A 17,814-nucleotide genomic window follows, 5' to 3' on the forward strand; every position below is an offset into this window, starting at 1 on the left:
CTTCCATTCTTTGAAGCACCTGGGTCCAGGGCACTACTTTAACTTTCAGGCCGGGTTCACACCGCTGCGATGCGGGAACGACGCGAATCCGCTGCGTTTTCCCGCATCGCATTACTCCCGCCGGCAGTTCACACTGCCCTATGCGGATGGCTGGGAGTGTCAATGTTATGTTAATGACACCCCCAGATCCGTCCGCATATCGCAGTGCGATCTGCCGACTCGCACAGGAATCGGATCGCATGGTGTGAACCCCCATGCGATCCGATTCTGTTGCGGACCAAAAAAAGGGTCCCGTGCGAGTTTGCTGCGGGAGCGCTGCGAATTCAGCCATACTATCTGTATGGCTGAACTCGCATCGCTACGGAGATCGGATGTGATTTGCGTTGCGAATCACATCCGGATCTCCCCCCGCAGCAGTGTGAACCCAGCCTCAATGCTAATGGTAAGCAGGACAAATAGGATGAATCTCCCAAATGGGGGCACAGACAGCAATAAATTCTGATGGGTGTTCTAATCCCTCTTCACTCCATCCATAACTATAGAAAAGGTTTTACCTTTAGTTATACTTTGACATACATCTCTTTTACATTTCAAAAGCCAGTGTAAGCCTTCCACTGAAATCTCATCTTGTGTTCAGGGGAGGGTACAAGTCAATATAAGAAAGATTATAGGTAATTACACAAATTTTTCAATGTAGATTTGTATCTTATATGTAACATGGACATTTCACTGTGCTAGTATATTTTACAAAAGCTCCATATTTATACAGGTGCCTGAAATGTAGTATGTTGCGCTGCCCCTTTCATGTTCAGCACTAGGCCATATGGCTATATTGATGGAAACTGCTGTTAATTTCAGTCTGTTTATTGTTTTTTGAAGTACAAAGGGAATACGAAGTCACGAGTATGTGAACATACATCACACTGTTATTATGTCATACAAAGAAACAAAAAATTAGATATAAACAGAGCCAAAATTCACATCAATATGACCGTTGGTAAGGGTTATCCCTTCAGTGCAAGGGAATTGGTAGTATCAAAGAGACATATATGAAAAAAAATACAGGATGTTTCACGAATTTGCGTGTCATCCTTGCGCAGGGGCCATGCTAATCTTCTCTGTATTCCGTTCTGGAAACTACTTTTAGAACTCAATTTTGTATGTGTCAGGGAAGGCCTGACCATGCAGCAGGAATTGCACAACAGATGCGCAAATGCACTTGTGCGCACATCTGCATCCTCTCGCACATCTGCGTGCACATGAGCGATTGTGCGCACACGTGCGCCTAGCACCAATGTTGGCTCCAAAAGGGCTATTTAAAGTGAATACACCAAAGACTCCTTGCTGTTTGGTCTGCAGCTTCTGTGTGTCCTGAAACCTGTTATCCGTGGTGACCTCTGATCCTTGACCCGGCTTGCTCTTACTAACCCTCTCTGCTTGATACCCCGACTCCGGCTTGTTTCTTGGACTTCTCCTCTGCCTGCTGCTCTGCCTGATCCACCAGAACGTTACCGACCCGGCCTGCCTGACTCTGCATCTACTCCTCCAGCCTGCTGCGACTCTGCTCTGCAAATCTCACCCGTTCCTGTTCCACCTGTGATCCAGTCTGCCACGGTTCTGATCTACCGGTCTGCCTGCTGCACCTCCAGCCAGGAGCATCCAGCCAAACCAATACTGGACTGATCCTAGGAACTCCTGCATCACTGTGCTTCTGTGGCTGCTGTTCCAACCTCAGGAGCTTTCAAGACACAAGAGAGGCTTTCCTCTACACGTCAGGCTCACGATCCAGGTACCTGACAGTATGCATACTGTTTTCAGTTTCAGTGAATATGATTTTGTTAGGCCTCAGTCTGTTAAAACAGACACGGTTCTGTCCACGCAGGAATTCTCTCTTATATGAGGTATTCAGGTGGCTTGAACTTATGGCCTGACTCCCGCTGGGTAGTAAACGTCCCAGCACACCTAATTCTAGTCCAGTGGCAGACAATGCCAATGTCTATACATTGATTCTTATAACTGTAATCGCTATATATGAAGTTCATAATAGAAAAACATAAACACATTCCAAACATGCCTTTTCCCCAGAGCAGCTAAAAGAAATATTTTAAAAATGTATGCAATTTATGATCCTTCTACCCGAGGATGATGGTTAATAAAAGTCTGCTATCTCAAATCATATTATCTTATATTCCAAAACCCCAAAAGCCAAGTCTCAGTAGAATAATATCCCATTCCCTGTATATACAGTTAGAGTATAACAATAAAAAACAAAAGAGTAAAACTTGCGCTTGGTAAAAATGAGTTGGTATGAAAAAAATCAATTTAAGAAAATAGCAGCTAAGCACAAAAAACCAGCCAGTGGTTTTATATATATATATATATAATTTTTTTTTTTTTTTTTTTTCTTCTAATGATTTTGCCTGCACTGTTTTTCACATACAGTTAGAGTGTTTTACTAAAACTGGAACATGCAAAATCTGGTACAGTTCTGCATAGAAACCAGCTTTCATGTTTTATTGTCAAAAGCAGAAACGGAAGTTAGAAGCTGATTGGCCGCTATGCACAGCTGCACCAGATTCTGAGCACTTCAGCTTTAGTAAATCTTGTTTAGTATGTGAAAATATTCCATGGTTAAAGGGGAACTTCATTCATCTTCACTACTTTATACAATGGTGCTCCTTTCTCCCTTCTTTATCACATTCGCAAATATTTTTTTTTACAAATACCTTTTTTTTTTTACAAAACACTGTAGCTGCTATCATTTTCTTTTCAGTCAACAGTATATACCTATATCACTCATATCAGGAGGTTTTAAGATAAGAAACATCACACCGCACATGCACAGGGAATCACTAATCACACCGCACATGCACAGGGAATCACTGATCACACCGCACATGCACAGGGAATCACTGATCACACCGCACATGCACAGGGAATCACTGATCACACCGCACATGCACAGGGAATCACTGATCACACCGCACATGCACAGGGAATCACCGATCACACCACACATGCACAGGGAATCAGTGATCACACTGCACATGCACAGGGAATCAGTGATCACATCACACATGCACAGGGAATCACTGATCAAACCACACATGCACAGGAAATTACACCGCACATGCACAAGGAATCACTGATCACACCGCACCTTCACAGAGAATCACTGATTACACCACACATGCACAGGGAATCACTGATCACACTGCACGTGCACAGGGAATCACTGCTCACACCGCACGTGCCCAGGGAATCACTGATCACACCACAAATGCACAGGGAATCACTGATCACACCGCACATGCACAGGGAATCACTGATCACACCGCACATGCACAGGGAATCACTGATCACATCGCACCACATGCACAGGGAATCACTGATCACACCACACATGCAGTGGCGGCTCTCTAATTAGGCAAATTAGGCGATTGCTTAGGGCTCACACTCACAGGGGCCTTGCGGGCTGCCTAATTTGCCTGTGATCAAACGCTGATGTCAAGGTCTCATCACGGAGCGTCCTGATCTGATGGCAGGGGAGTGCAGGGAGTAGGACAGTAAAGGCCTCTAGGTGGCGGCAGAGGCTGGATGACACCACCTGCCTCTAAGTCATGCGGGCGGCATGTCCATGTGGGACCCGCAGCTGAGCTGCTCCTTCAGTCTGTGCCGCTCACCAGACCTCTCCTCTGCACCTGCCTCCTATTTGGTTCAGCAGTGTGTGGGGGGGGGGGGGGGTCACTGAAGCTATCCAGCTGAGCTGCAGTGTCCAATGATTATGAGGAGGAAGGAGCTCTTATGCTGCCTGGCCGACCAGAGAGATGGTGAGTGCCCGTGCAGCCTCCCTGTGTGCCTGAATAGGAGGACTGCACATAGTGGAACTGATTTTTCCATATTCCTCCTGCAGCAGCTGAATGTCTGCAGGAAGGAGAGGAGGAGAAGTGATCATTCAGCAGCTGCATGGAGGAATATGGAAAAATCAATTCCACTATGTTCAGTCTCCCCACCGCTCCTCCTAACTTCTTCTGCATTCCTGTGCTGTCCAGCCCCTCCATGTTCTCCCTGGCTCTGCCTCTCCAGTGTCTCTGTGTTCTCCCTGGCTCCACCCCTCCTGCTCTCCAGCCCCTCCTTGTCTTCCCTGACTCCACCAACCCATTTCTCCAGCTCCCCCTGCTGTCCACTCCAATTCTTTCTGGTCCCCCTCTCCAGCATCCTCCCCTCCTGTGCTCTCCATCTTTCCCAATTCTCTCTGGCCCCCCCAGCGCCCTCTGGCCCCCACCCCCTGCTCTCTCCGCTCCCACCGCCCAGCTCTCTCCCCTCTCTCCCTCCCCCCTCTCTCCCCCCTCTCTCTCTCCCTCTCGCCCTCCCTCTCTCCCTCCTCCTCTCTCCCTCACCCCCTCTTTCCCTCCCCCCTCTCTCCCTCTCCTCTCTCTCTCCCTCCCCCTCTCTTTCCCTCCCCCTCTCTCTTCCCCTTCCCCTCTTTTTCTCTCTCCCTCCCCCTTGCTCTCCCCCTCTCGCTCACAATCTCTTGCTCCCTCCCCCTCCCTCCCTCTTTCTTTCCCCCCTCTCTCTCCCTCTCCCTCCTCCTCTCTCTCCCTCTCCCTCCTCCTGTCTATCTCCCCCTGCGCTGTGCTTGGATCCCCCCACTCTACTTCCTCTGTGGATGTGGAACGACTCGGTGACGTCCCATCCCAATTCTCCCAAGACACAGGAAATTCTTAGAGGGGTTGCCACCTTGCTGGATCCCAGATGTTTTATTGGCTGCATATGTCTGATGGGTGAGGAGAGTGTCCTGGAAGTGGTGCTGATGAACCGTGTGCAGGGGCGGCGCTACCACTAGGCGGACTAGGCAACCGCCTGGGGTGCACTGCCGCTTAGGGCGCCCGGCCGCTGGTTATTTTATTCCTGGCTGCACTGTCCTTGCTGAAACTACTACTGTGCCAGTGCTATGTCAAGCAACAGCACCATCCGCCCCGCTCTGGCTTTCCAGTAATCCTCTCTTCTGCTATACTATCACCTCGCTCACGCCTCTCAGTGTCAAAGGCAGCAGCCGCCCGCCCCCACTCCTCCGATCCGCTCTCTGTCAGGCCGTCTGTGACTGTGTGACATTAGTCATGATGATGATGACACGCAGCAGCTGATGAATCATGAGTAATGTCACAGACCGTCGGACTGACAGAGAGTGGAGGGGAGGGGGGGGACGGGCAGCTGCTGCTGTGCCTGTGTGTTATCATCATTAGTAATGTCACAGACCGTCGGACTGACAGAGAATGGAGGGGGGGGGGGAGTGGGGAGGGGGCGCGGCTGCTGCTGTACCTGTGTGTTATCATCATGAGTCGTCATGATGATAACACACAGGCACAGCAGCAGCCGCCCGTCCCCCCCCCCTCTCCTCCCCTTCGCTCTCTGTCAGTCCTCTGTGACATGATGTCATTTGATAGCACAGCACCCCTGGCCCCGCCCCCACGCTCTCCTGGAACGGAGGATGGATGCAGCATGCATCATCATGGGATACAGCACGGCGACGTCGGCGTGGCGCTTGAAGGACGCTCTCTGGGCTTGGGGTCAGGTGCGCGCAGCCTGGGCTAGCTGGAACAGGAAGAGAAGAGGCACCACTCCACAAGAGGCAGGTACACAGGCTGGCAAATACAGTTGGTGCCAGCAACAGGTTACTGGTGTGACCGTGAGGTAAGTAAAAAACTGTTGCTTTCTCTCTATTAGGCCCCTTTCACACTGGGGCGGTTTTCAGGCGCTACAGTGCTAAAAATAACGCCTGTATAGTGCCTGAAAAAACTGGCCCCTTTCACTCCAGTGTGAAAACCCTCCGGCTTTCACACTGGAGTGAAAGGGGCCGGTTTTTTCAGGCACTATACAGGCGTTATTTTTAGCGCTGTAGCGCCTGAAAACTGCCCCAGTGTGAAAGGGGCGGTGCGCTAGCAGGACGGTGAAAAAAGTCCTGCTAGCCGCATATTTGGAGCGGTGAAACTGCTCCTACCTATTGAAATCAATGGGGCAGCACAGCTATACCGCCGGAAAAGCGCCGCTGCAGCGGGGCTTTGCGGCGCTTTGCGGGCAGTTTTAACCCTTTTTCGGCCGCTAGCGGGGGTTAAACGCAGACCGCCGCTAAAACAACGGTAAAGCGCTGCTAAAAAAGCAACGCTTTGCCTTCAACGCCCGCTCCGCCCCAGTGTGAAAGGGGCCTTAATGAGAATAACATTATGTGAATGTGATGACCATGAAATTTAATTTTAAAATGTGAGTGTATATATATCTATTATGTTGACTGATCTGCCAAATGTCCCCCCAAGTCTGTAATTTATGGGCGCTGGTGAGGCGGAATTGTTAAGGGCTGGTGAAGTAGTATTCTGGGGGTGGAGTCAGGGGTGGAGCCAATGGGGGGCGGCAAAATGAGGTTTCGCCTAGGGTGCCAAAAATCCTTGCACCAGCCCTGACCGTGTGCTAGATATGTGCATCTTTTTGCAGCCATTTTTATTGCTTGAATTTTTTCCCCCATAATGGGGAAAGTGGGGCCTCAGTGTAAGTTTTGCCTAAGGCCTCACAAAGCCTAGAGCAGCCTCTGTGCACAGGGAATCACTGATAACACCGCACATGCACAGGGAATCACTGATAACTAGGGATGAGCCGAACACCCCCTGGTTCGGTTCGCACCAGAACTTTCGAACGGACCCCGCGTTCGAAACGAACGTTAGAACCCCATTGAAGTCTATGGGACTCGAACGTTCGAAATGGAAAGTGCTAATTTTAACGGCTAATATGCAAGATACTATCCTAAAAAGGGGGTTTGGGGACCTGACTCCTGCCTCAGGGGACATGGGTCAATGCAAAAAAAGGTTTTAAAAACGGCCGTTTTGGCGGGAGCACTGATTTTAATGACGATTAAAGTGAAAAAAAAAAGTGAAATATTCCTTTAAATATGGTGCCTGGGGGGTGTCTGTAGTATGCCTGTGAAGTGCCACGTGTTTCCCGTGTTTAGAACAGTCCCTGCACAAAATGACATTAAACGGAAATAACACCATTTAAAACTGCTTGCGGTTTTAATGTTATATCTGGTTCCTGCAATATGGTTGAAAATCATTCAGAAAAATGGCATGGGTAGCCCTCCCTGCCCATTACCAGCCTATTTGGGTCTTGTACGCATATTAAGGGGAACCCCGTACCCATATTAAAAAAAGGAAATGCGTGTGGCCCCCAGGCCCTATATACTCAGAACAGCAGTATACAGGCGGTGCAAACAAGACAGGGACTGTGTAGGTTTGTTGTGTTAAGTTGAATCTGTTTGTAATTTTCAACTGGTACATTTTTAAAGTGTAGCTCCAGTCAAAAAAAACTATTTTTAAGCTTTTTGGAAAACATAGGGAAGGGTTATCACCCCTGTATAATTTGTTTTGTCGTCCATCTTTTTTCATCTCACTTGCTGCTGTCTGATGTTTGTAAGTTGGATGTTTGAAAGTAGGAGCCTGCCCTATATGCTCTGCAGAAATGGCGGAACAAGGTGTTGGTTTTGCCACAACATTGTAAGCCCTGAAAGTGACTCTTGGTGGGCGCTGGAGCGCCCTGCTGTGAACGATTATATCAAGAATTGTAATTACATGCCATTGTTGAACAGTGGTAGAAAAATTGACCTTTGGTGGTTGTGGTGCTGGTGCCACAACACTATAAGTCCTCACCGTTACTCTGGGTGGGCACAGGAAGGGGCCCTCCTGTGAAATATTATATCAAGAATTGTAATTACATGTCCCTGTTAAACAGGGGCAGAAAAATTGGGCCTTAGGCACTGGTGCCATCACACTGCAACCTCTGCCATATACTCTAGTTTTATTGCAGGAATTAGCCCTGCTGCAAAGCATTGCATCAAAAATTGTACTTAAACGCCCCTGTTAAACAGGGGCAGAAAAATTGGGCCTTAGGCACTGGTGCTGGTGCCATCACACTGCAACCTCTGCCATATACTCTAGTTTTATTGCAGGAATTAGCCCTGCTGCAAAGCATTGCATCAAAAATTGTAATTAAACGCCCCTGTTAAACAGGGGCAGAAAAATTGGGCTGCTGGCATCACCCAGAACCAAAAATGTTCTTCCAACATATCAGCGGAGGAGGAAGAGGATAGACAATCAACATAACAGGACAGTCACTCAGCATCAGCATAGGCAGTCTTGAAGGGATGTGGTATTTCCAAAAAAATTATTCGGTTACATCAGCTTCAGGTGCTTGGTAGCTGTGGGTGATCCAAGACTGATTCATCTTGATGAAGGTCAGTCGATCAACTGATTCGGTGGACAGGCGCACCCTGTGATCGGTAACAAAGCCACCAGCAGCACTGAAGGTGCGTTCCGAAAGAACGCTGGATGCAGGACAGGCCAGTAGCTCAATTGCATACTGTGCAAGCTCTGGCCAGTGATCCATCCTCAAGACCCAGTAAGCCAGAGGATTTTCAGTGGGAAAGGTGTCCAAGTCTGACCTTGCCCCTAGGTATTCCTGCACCATGTAAATTAGACGCTGGCGATGGGTGCTGGAACCAATCATACCTTGGGGCTGCGGACTAAAAAATTGTCTGAAAGCATCAGTCAGACGGCCACCTTCTCCACCGCTCCTTCTGACTGATGCCTCAGCAACACGTTGTCCAGGACCAGGAGTTTGTGACCTCCCAGTCTCTGGGAACGCGTTGCACAGAGCTTTCTGCAAGGCCTCCAGGAGATGTCTCATCCTCTGCTCCCTCTGCGATGGCAAGATAAGGTCGGCAACCTTACCCTTGTACCGTGGATCAAGGAGAGTGGCCAGCCAGTAATGGTCCCTCTCCTTGATCCGAAGAATACGAGGATCCTTCCGCAGGCTTTGCAGGATCAGGGAGTCCATGCAGCGTAGGTTAGCTGAGGCATTCGGTCCGGAGTCCTCTGGGTCACTAAGGACAACATGATCCGCAGCTACCTCCTCCCAGCCACGTACAAGTCCACGTGTTTCTTGGGACTGTAAATCATCCCTATAAGACTGCTGCTGCTGATGCTGATGCTGAGTGCCAGCCTCCACCTCCATGCTGACACAATCATCCTCCTCCTCCTCTTCCTCCTCCTCACCCTCTTCCTGTGTGATGGGTGGCACAGCAGGAACACTGTCTGGATAAAGGGGGCCTTGAGAGGCAAGGAAGTCCTCCTCTTCCTGCCTCTGTTCTGCCTCAAGTGCCCTGTCCATTATTCCACGCAGCGTATGCTCCAAGAGGTGGACAAGAGGTACAGTGTCACTGATGCATGCACTGTCACTGCTCACCATCCTTGTGGCCTCCTCAAACGGTAACAGGACAGTGCATGCATCCCTGATCATGCCCCACTGGCGTGGTGAGAAAAAACCAAGCTCCCCTGACCCTGACCTGGTGCCGTAGTCGCACAGGTACTCATTGATGGCCCTCTGCTGCGTGTGCAGCCGCTGCAGCATGGCCAATGTTGAGTTCCATCTGGTGGGCATGTCACATATAAGGCGGTTCTTGGGCAGGTTCAACTCCTTTTGGAGCTCAGCCAGCCGAGCACAGGCATTAAATGATCGGCGGAAATGCACACAGACTTTCCTGGCCTGCTTCAGGACATCATGTATGCCGGGGTACCTGCCCAAGAACCGCTGCACCACCAGGTTAAGGATGTGAGCTACACAGGGCACATGGGTCAGTTGTCCCTGTCGGAGGGCGGAGAGGAGGTTGGTGCCATTGTCGCAAACCACCATTCCTGGCTTAAGCTGGCGTGGCGTCAACCACCTCTCGGCCTGCCCCTGCAGAGCTGACAAAACATCCGCCCCAGTGTGGCTCCTGTCCCCCAAACAAACCAGAGCAAGCACGGCATGGCATCGTTTTGCCTGCGTACTTGCGTAGCCCCTGGAACGCCTACGGAGCACCGCTGGTTCTGAGGACAGAGCACTGGAAGAGGCCATGGAGGAAGAAGAAGAGGAGGAGGGGGTGGAGGAGAGAGGTGTGTCACAACCAATAGTAGCATTTTGGAGGCGTGGTGGTGGAACAACCTCCAACACTACTGCACCTTGTCCTGCATCCTTCCCAGCAGCCAGAAGAGTGACCCAATGGGCCGTGAAAGACAGGTAACGTCCCTGTCCATGCCTGCTGGACCATGAGTCAGCGGTAATATGCACCTTACCGCTGACCGCCCTGTCCAGCGAGGCAAGGACATTGCCTTCCACATGCCGGTAGAGAGCCGGAATCGCCTTCCGTGAGAAAAAGTGGCGTTTGGGGACCTGCCACTGAGGAACCGCACATTGTACAAACTCACGGAAGGGGGCCGAGTCTACCAACTGAAAAGGCAGCAGTTGAAGTGCTAGCAATTTAGCCAAGCTAGCATTCAACCGCTGGGCATGTGGATGGCTGGGAGTAAACTTCTTCCGCCGGTCCAGCAGCTGGGGCAGGGACATTTGCCTGCTATAATCGGATGTGGGTGTACCACTAGCAGAGTTCCCGGAAGCACTTGGCTGTGACACACCTAATTCTACACCTTCATTCCTCTCAGAGCAGGTTTCAGAGAGGACTGAAGGTCTAGTGGGGTTGGAGATGCCAGCAGATGAGGAGCAAGGAGAGGTCCGCTTTGTTCTTTGGTGTGGGTCTTTGAGGTACGCTTGCCAACGAGCTGCATGGCAGGTCAACATATGTCTGGTCAAGCATGTGGTGCCCAAGCGGCTGATGTTTTGGCCACGTGAGATACGCTTGAGACATATGTTGCAAATAGCAGCGGTGCGATCTGATGCACTCGTCTCAAAAAAGGCCCACACCAAAGAACTTTTAGAATAACGCGCAGAGGAAGCGCTCTGCCTCGTTGGACATGTGCCTCCTCCTCCTCCTCCTCCTCCTCCCTCCTTCCAGGCACTCACGTGGAGTCAGTGCCCTCATCATCCCCTCCCTCTTCATCGCTGTAGCAAACCTGGCAGTATGCTGCAGCTTGTGGAACATGACTGCCAGATTGCTGTCCTTCTTGAGCATCCCCTCTCTCTGCGCTCACGCTACTGCCTTCCTCTAGCTGAGTGTCATCATCAGAGCCCACCAAACACTGGGCATCCTCCTGGAGCATGTACCCAACACTGTGCTCAAAGAGTTCAGGAGACTCCTCAGGAGGACGTGGTGGGTCTAGGGAAGGAGTCACTGATGATGACATTGAGAGGAGGGAAGACGATGTGTTGGCAGCTGCTTTGCTACTACCCTGAGACTGGGTGAGAGAGGATGAGGAGGATGAAGAGGGCTTGGTCATCCACTCTACCAAGTCGTTGGCATGTTGCGGTTCAACATGTCCAGCTGCAGAAAAGAAGGACAAGCATGTCCCATGGCCACGTGCTGATGACAATGCACCGCGTCCACGACCAGCACTGTTGTCTCTAGACACAGAGCCTGCTTGCCCTCTTTTATCGGCTCGCGCCTGTCTGCCTCTCCTTGCTGGCCTTCCAGACATGGTAATGGCCTGAAGGGAGTTGGGTAAAACAGTAGTTGGGTAGTTTATATTGTGCTGGAGGCACACAACACCCACTAACTCCTGCAGATGCCTTTTTTATAGAACAGCAGAGATAAAGGGGTATATACAGATGTATACTGTGCTGTGCTGGAAGCACACACAACTTCCAATAACTCCTGCAGATGACAATTGGGCCCAAATAGAGAACAACTATGTAGGTGGATTATAGCGGTATGTACTGGGTACAGAGCACGCAGACAGCACGCACTATCTCCTGACACTACTGACTGCAAGCTCTATTATTAAAGATGGACCACTAGCTATATAGGTGAGGTGAATATCACGGTGTATACTACGTTCAGGGCACGCAGACAATAACCAGAAAACAGCAGAGTTAAAGGGGTATATACAGATGTATACTGTGCTGTGCTGGAAGCACACACAACTTCCAATAACTCCTGCAGATAACAATTGGGCCCAAATAGAGAACAGCTATGTAGGTGGATTATAGCGGTATGTACTGGGTACAGAGCACGCAGACAGCACGCACTATCTCCTGACACTACTGACTGCAAGCTCTATTATTAAAGATGGACCACTAGCTATATAGGTGAGGTGAATATCACGGTGTATACTGCGTTCAGGGCACGCAGACAATAACCAGAAAACAGCAGAGTTAAAGGGGTATATACAGATGTATACTGTGCTGTGCTGGAAGCACACACAACTTCCAATAACTCCTGCAGATGACAATTGGGCCCAAATAGAGAACAGCTATGTAGGTGGATTATAGCGGTATGTACTGGGTACAGAGCACGCAGACAGCACGTACTATCTCCTAACACTACTGACTGCAAGCTCTATTATTAAAGATAGATCACTAGCTATATAGGTGAGGTGCATATAGTGGTGTATACTGCGGTCAGGGCACAGACAATAACCACTACACAAGAGCAAGATAGGAAATCAGCCAAAAACTATTGGTGTGTAACTGTGTTGAAGGTACACAGAACACCCACTGCTTCAGATGCCAACACACTACACGAGGCCGCCTCAAAGGCGGCCTTATATAGTGTGGGGCGTGCACTACACAGCCTGAGCTATGATTGGCCACAGGCAGGACGCCCGTGGCCAATCATGGCTCTCCTCGCTGCTGGCGCTGCGATTGGCCAAGCATGCGGGGTCACAGTGCATGCTTGGCCAATCATGAGCCAGCAATGCACTGCGCCATCGCAGTGCATTGTGGGCCACACGAATTTTGCCGCAAACGGCCCAAACGTTCGGAATTCGCCGAACGCCCAATGTTCGAGTCGAACGTACGTTCGACTCGAACACGAAGCTCATCCCTACTGATAACACCGCACATGCACAGGGAATCACTGATAACACCGCACATGCACAGGGAATCACTGATAACACCGCACATGCACAGGGAATCACTGATTCTACTAAATGTGTTCTTGTCACTTCCTGTGAGCTACACCAAATAATATTTTCCTTACTAGCTATCTTCTGTAAATTACCAATTGCCCTGATCCTCATATACTGGAGATGAAGAGCAACGGACATGTTTGTACTTCATTTCAGAAGAACAATTGAGGTGACAACCATGGCGCCCTCCATAGATACAGTGGAGGAGTAACTTAGCCACATAGGGATTACCAGGTTAAAATAAAGAAACAGAAGTTTGAAAAAAGCAAAAACAAATGCAGATACTAAGGGCTAGTAAACTGCAGTATATAAAATCTTGGTCTATAATAATTGCAGCGCTTACAAACCCAAAACTAAAATGATAAAAAGAAATAGTAATGAAAAATAATTATATGAATCACCAAGATCTTGCCCCAAAGTCTCCCACCCAAGTACTAAACAATTCCAACCCTGCTTAGCTTCTAAGATAAGACAAGTTCGGGCACATTTAGGGTGGTGTGGCCTTAGGCATTACCTCCAATGTGTAATCAAAATGCTTTACATAAACTGTGATATCGTGGTAATATACATAAAATAAATCAACAAAGTGCTTCAATGCTGGAATTCAAATAGAGGCATATCCAACAGAAAATACACTAGGAGAGAATAAAAAGACTCCCACAAGCCATGATGAGAAAATAGGATGAGCTCCTCAGGCCATCACCATCAAACATTTGTAAGGTATCCCAGGTGTCATTGGTCACATACAAGGCTTACCAAATAATGTGACCCTCCATATACAGTGGTGTGAAAAAGTGTTTGCCCCCTTCCTCATTTCCTGTTCCTTTGCATGTTTGTCACACTTAAGTGTTTCAGAACATCAAACCAATTTAAACAATAGTCAAGGACAACACAAGTAAACACAAAATGCAATTTGTAAATGAAGGTGTTTATTATTAAAGGTGAAAAAAAATCCAAACCATCATGGCCCTGTGTGAAAAAGTGATTGCCCCCCTTGTTAAAACATACTATAACTGTGGTTGTCCACACCTGAGTTCAATTTCTCTAGCCACACCCAGGCCTGATTATTGCCACACCTGTTCACAATCAAGGCATCACTTAAATAGGAGCTGCTTGACACAGTAAGGTCCACCAGAAGATCCTTAAAAGCTACACATCATGCCGAGACCCAAAGAAATTCAGGAACAATTGAGAAAGAAAGTAATTGAGATCTATCAGTCTGGAAAGGGTTATAAAGCCATTTCCAAAGCTTTGGGAATCCAGCGAACCACAGTGAGAGCCATTATCCACAAATGGCGAAGACATGGAACAGTGGTGAACCTTCCCAGGAGTGGCCGGCCGCCCAAAATTACCCCAAGAGTGCAGCGACGACTCATCCAAGAGGTCACAAAAGACCCCACAACAACGTCCAAGGAACTGCAGGCCTCACTTGCCTCAGTTAAGGTCAGCGTTCATGCCTCCACCATCAGGAAAAGACTGGGCAAAAATGGCCTGCATGGCAGAGTTCCAAGGAGAAAACCACTGCTGAGCAAAAAGAACATCAAAGCTCGTCTCAATTTCTCCACAACACATCTTGATGATCCCCAAGACTTTTGGGACAACATTCTGTGGACCGATGAGACAAAAGTGGAACTCTTTGGAAGGTGTGTGTCCAAGTATATCTGGCGTAGAAGGAACACTGCATTTCATAAAAAGAACATTATACCAACAGTAAAATATGGTGGTGGTAGTGTGATGGTCTGGGGCTGTTTTGCTGCTTCAGGACCTGGAAGACTTGCCGTGATAAAAGGAACTATGAATTCTGCTGTCTACCAAGAGATCCTGAAGGAGAATGTCCGACCATCTGTTCGTGTACTCAAGCTGAAACGAACTTGGGTTCTGCAGCAGGACAATGATCCTAAACACACCAGCAAGTCCACCACCGAATGGCTGAAGAAAAACAAAATGAAGACTTTGGAGTGGCCTAGCCAAAGTCCTGACCTGAATCCTATTGAGATGTTGTGGTATGACCTTAAAAAGGCCGTTCATGCTCGAAAACCCTCTAATGTAACTGAATTAGGACAATTCTGCAAAGATGAGTGGGCCAAAATTCCTCCAGGACGCTGTAAAAGCCTCATTGCATGTTATCGCAAACGCTTGGTTGCAGTTGTTGCTGCTAAGGGTGGCCCAACCAGTTATTAGGTTTAGGGGGCAATCACTTTTTTACACAGGGCCATGATGGTTTGGATTTTTTTTCACCTTTAATAATAAACACCTTCATTTACAAATTGCATTTTGTGTTTACTTGTGTTGTCCTTGACTATTGTTTAAATTGGTTTGATGTTCCGAAACGCCTAAGTGTGACAAACATGCAAAGGAACAGGAAATGAGGAAGGGGGCAAACACTTTTTCACACCACTGTAAGAGTGGTCACATGCATATAGGGAAATTCTCCCCGGGAAAGGACACTCTCTCCAACCTCCACTCCATCCACAGAGACACCAGGAATTTTGTTGTCAGTTGTCACCATATACATCCACAACTTGCAGGGAATCCCTACAGCACTGGGAATTAACTCAGAAGGACCGGTGCACATATGATAAAAGGGACACTCCACATAGAGTAAAACCACCTATAAAAGGAATTTTTAAAAGGTTACTAAACCCTCATTTTTTTTTTTTAAATAACAAACATGTCATACTTACCTCCACTCTCTCCTATGGGACATCCGTGCGAGCGCAATTTCCGAGTCCAGCTTCTGCGTCTATTGACACAGAAAGCAGGACTTGGCCCCGCCTCCCGGCACCCGCGTCACTGGATTTGATTGACAGCAGCGGGAGCCAATGGCTATCTTTATATCCAATCAGGACATGAGATACCAGCTAGAGCTGATCTGCTCATCCCCGGGTAGAAGAAAACGGGGTTCAGGTAAGTAAAACGGGGGTGCTGGGGAGCTTCAGCACTACAGAAGGTTTTTCACCTTAATGCATAGAATGCATTAAGGTGAAAAACCACAAGGGTTTACAATCCCTTTAAGTCTAAGCACTTACTGTTGTGCCAAGTATAGTGTCATCAGCTAATATATGCATAGACTCACCTGAGCGCAGATATTTCACTTCTATTTATATAAAATATTTGGTTTGGGTTTTAAAAAAAACACTTAAAGCTCCTCTTTAACTGCTTTAGCCCCATAAGATTTTACCCCCTTCCTGACCAGAGAACTTTTTGTGATTTGGCACTGCGTCGATTTAACTGACAATTGCGTTGTCGTGTGACATGACTTCCAAACAAAATTGATGTCCTTTTTTCCCATGAATAGAGCTTTCTTTTGGTGGTATTTGATCACCACTGCGATTTTTATTTTTTGCGCTGTAAACAAAGAAAGAGCGACAATTTTGAAAAAAAAAGAAATATTTTTTACTTTTTGCTATAATAAATATCCCCCAAAAATATATAAGAAACAATTTTTTTATTCAGTTTAGGCTGATATGTATTTTACATATTTTTGATAAAAAAAAAAAAAAATCTCAATAAGCGTATATTGATTTGTTTGCGCACAAGTTATAGCGTCTACACAATAGGGGATAGTTTTATGGCATTGTTGTTGTTTTTTTTATTAATAATGGCGGCAAGCTGCGATTTTTAACTTTTTTTGACTGCCACATTATGGCAGACACATTGGATACTTTTAACACTCTTTTGGGACCATTGTCATTTATACAGCGATCAGTGCTATAAAAATGCACTGATTACAGTGTAAATGACACTGGCAGGGAACGGGTTAAATACTAGGGGGCGATTATAACTGTGGGGGGGGTGGGCTACTACTCACATGACAGCAATCACTGCTTCCGATGACAGGAAGCAGTGATCTCTGTCATGTCACAAGGCAGAACGGGGAAATTCCTTATTTACATAGGCACTTCCCTGTTCTGCGGTTCCATGACACGATCATCGGTAGACTGGCGGACATCGAGTCCGTGGGTTCCCTGGTTCTCGTGGGCACTACAGACTAAAGTCCTGCCACTAAAGCTGGCTATACATTATACATTATTCAATTTCCTTAAGATTTACTTTCAACTATGTAGTGCAAGGGCCTGCCTGATTGCATACAAATTGAAAGTGTTTAGATGTGACCTCATATTATAGGGTGTTATAGAAAATTGTACAAGAAAATTTCTTGTACAAGAAAATTGTATAATGTATGACCAGCCTAAGGCTGATATTTGAATTTTGAGACCTTTCACCAGGCCCGGACTGGCCATAGGGCAGATCGGGCATTTGCCCGGTGGGCCGGGGCCGCCCGTTCCACTGGAGAAGGCACAGGCACGGCCGCATAGCGGTAGGCTAGTGGTGGCTGTGGCCTGTGTTAACCCTGTCCAGGCCGCGGTTGCCGCTTACCCCCCGCTGTGCGGCCTGAATAGGGTTAACACATGCCACAGCCGCCGCTAGCCTACCACTATGTGGCCGTGCCTGTGCCTTCTCCAGTGGAACTAGCTGCTGCATGGGCTGAGCTGTGTGTCTCTCACACACAGCTCAGCCTCAGAGCCATGCTAACAGTTCAGCTCTTGGCCCCTACAGACTGCTGCTCCTCTGGGCCACTGTCAGGATGCCCCCCTTCCCCCCCCCCTTCTCATGTCGGCAGCACGGGACGGGAGAGAAGAAAGCTTCCTGCTTGTTCTTCTTCCCAATTCCCGCAGAGGAGGGCCAATGAAAAAGAACTAGTGGGACACCAAGGGATATGTAGTCCCACAGATAGGAGGCCCAATTGATCTCAGCAGGGAGACGGCTACAGTCCTCAGCATGCACTCTGCTGGGGGGGGAGAAGACAAAACCCAGAAACAAGCACGTACTACAGGAGGCATGGAAAAAGAAAGAGGACTGTGCTGAGGGAACTGATAGCCCCAGCACCACCAGATAGAGCCACGCTGTACCCACACCACCAGAAAGA

At 48.3% G+C, this 17,814-nt stretch overlaps 1 pseudogene; it reads right to left on the reverse strand.

Annotated features, from left to right (window-relative positions):
• Positions 1-1,055: 1,055 nt before the first annotated feature.
• On the reverse strand, positions 1,056-1,155 carry LOC143928608 (U6 spliceosomal RNA; annotated as a pseudogene).
• Between the last annotated feature and the right edge of the window lie 16,659 nt (positions 1,156-17,814).

This window comes from Lithobates pipiens, unplaced genomic scaffold (assembly GCF_037356315.1).
Source record: "Lithobates pipiens isolate NorthernLeopardFrog02 unplaced genomic scaffold, aLitPip1_a1.2 Scaffold_23, whole genome shotgun sequence".
NCBI classification, from domain to species: domain Eukaryota; kingdom Metazoa; phylum Chordata; class Amphibia; order Anura; family Ranidae; genus Lithobates; species Lithobates pipiens.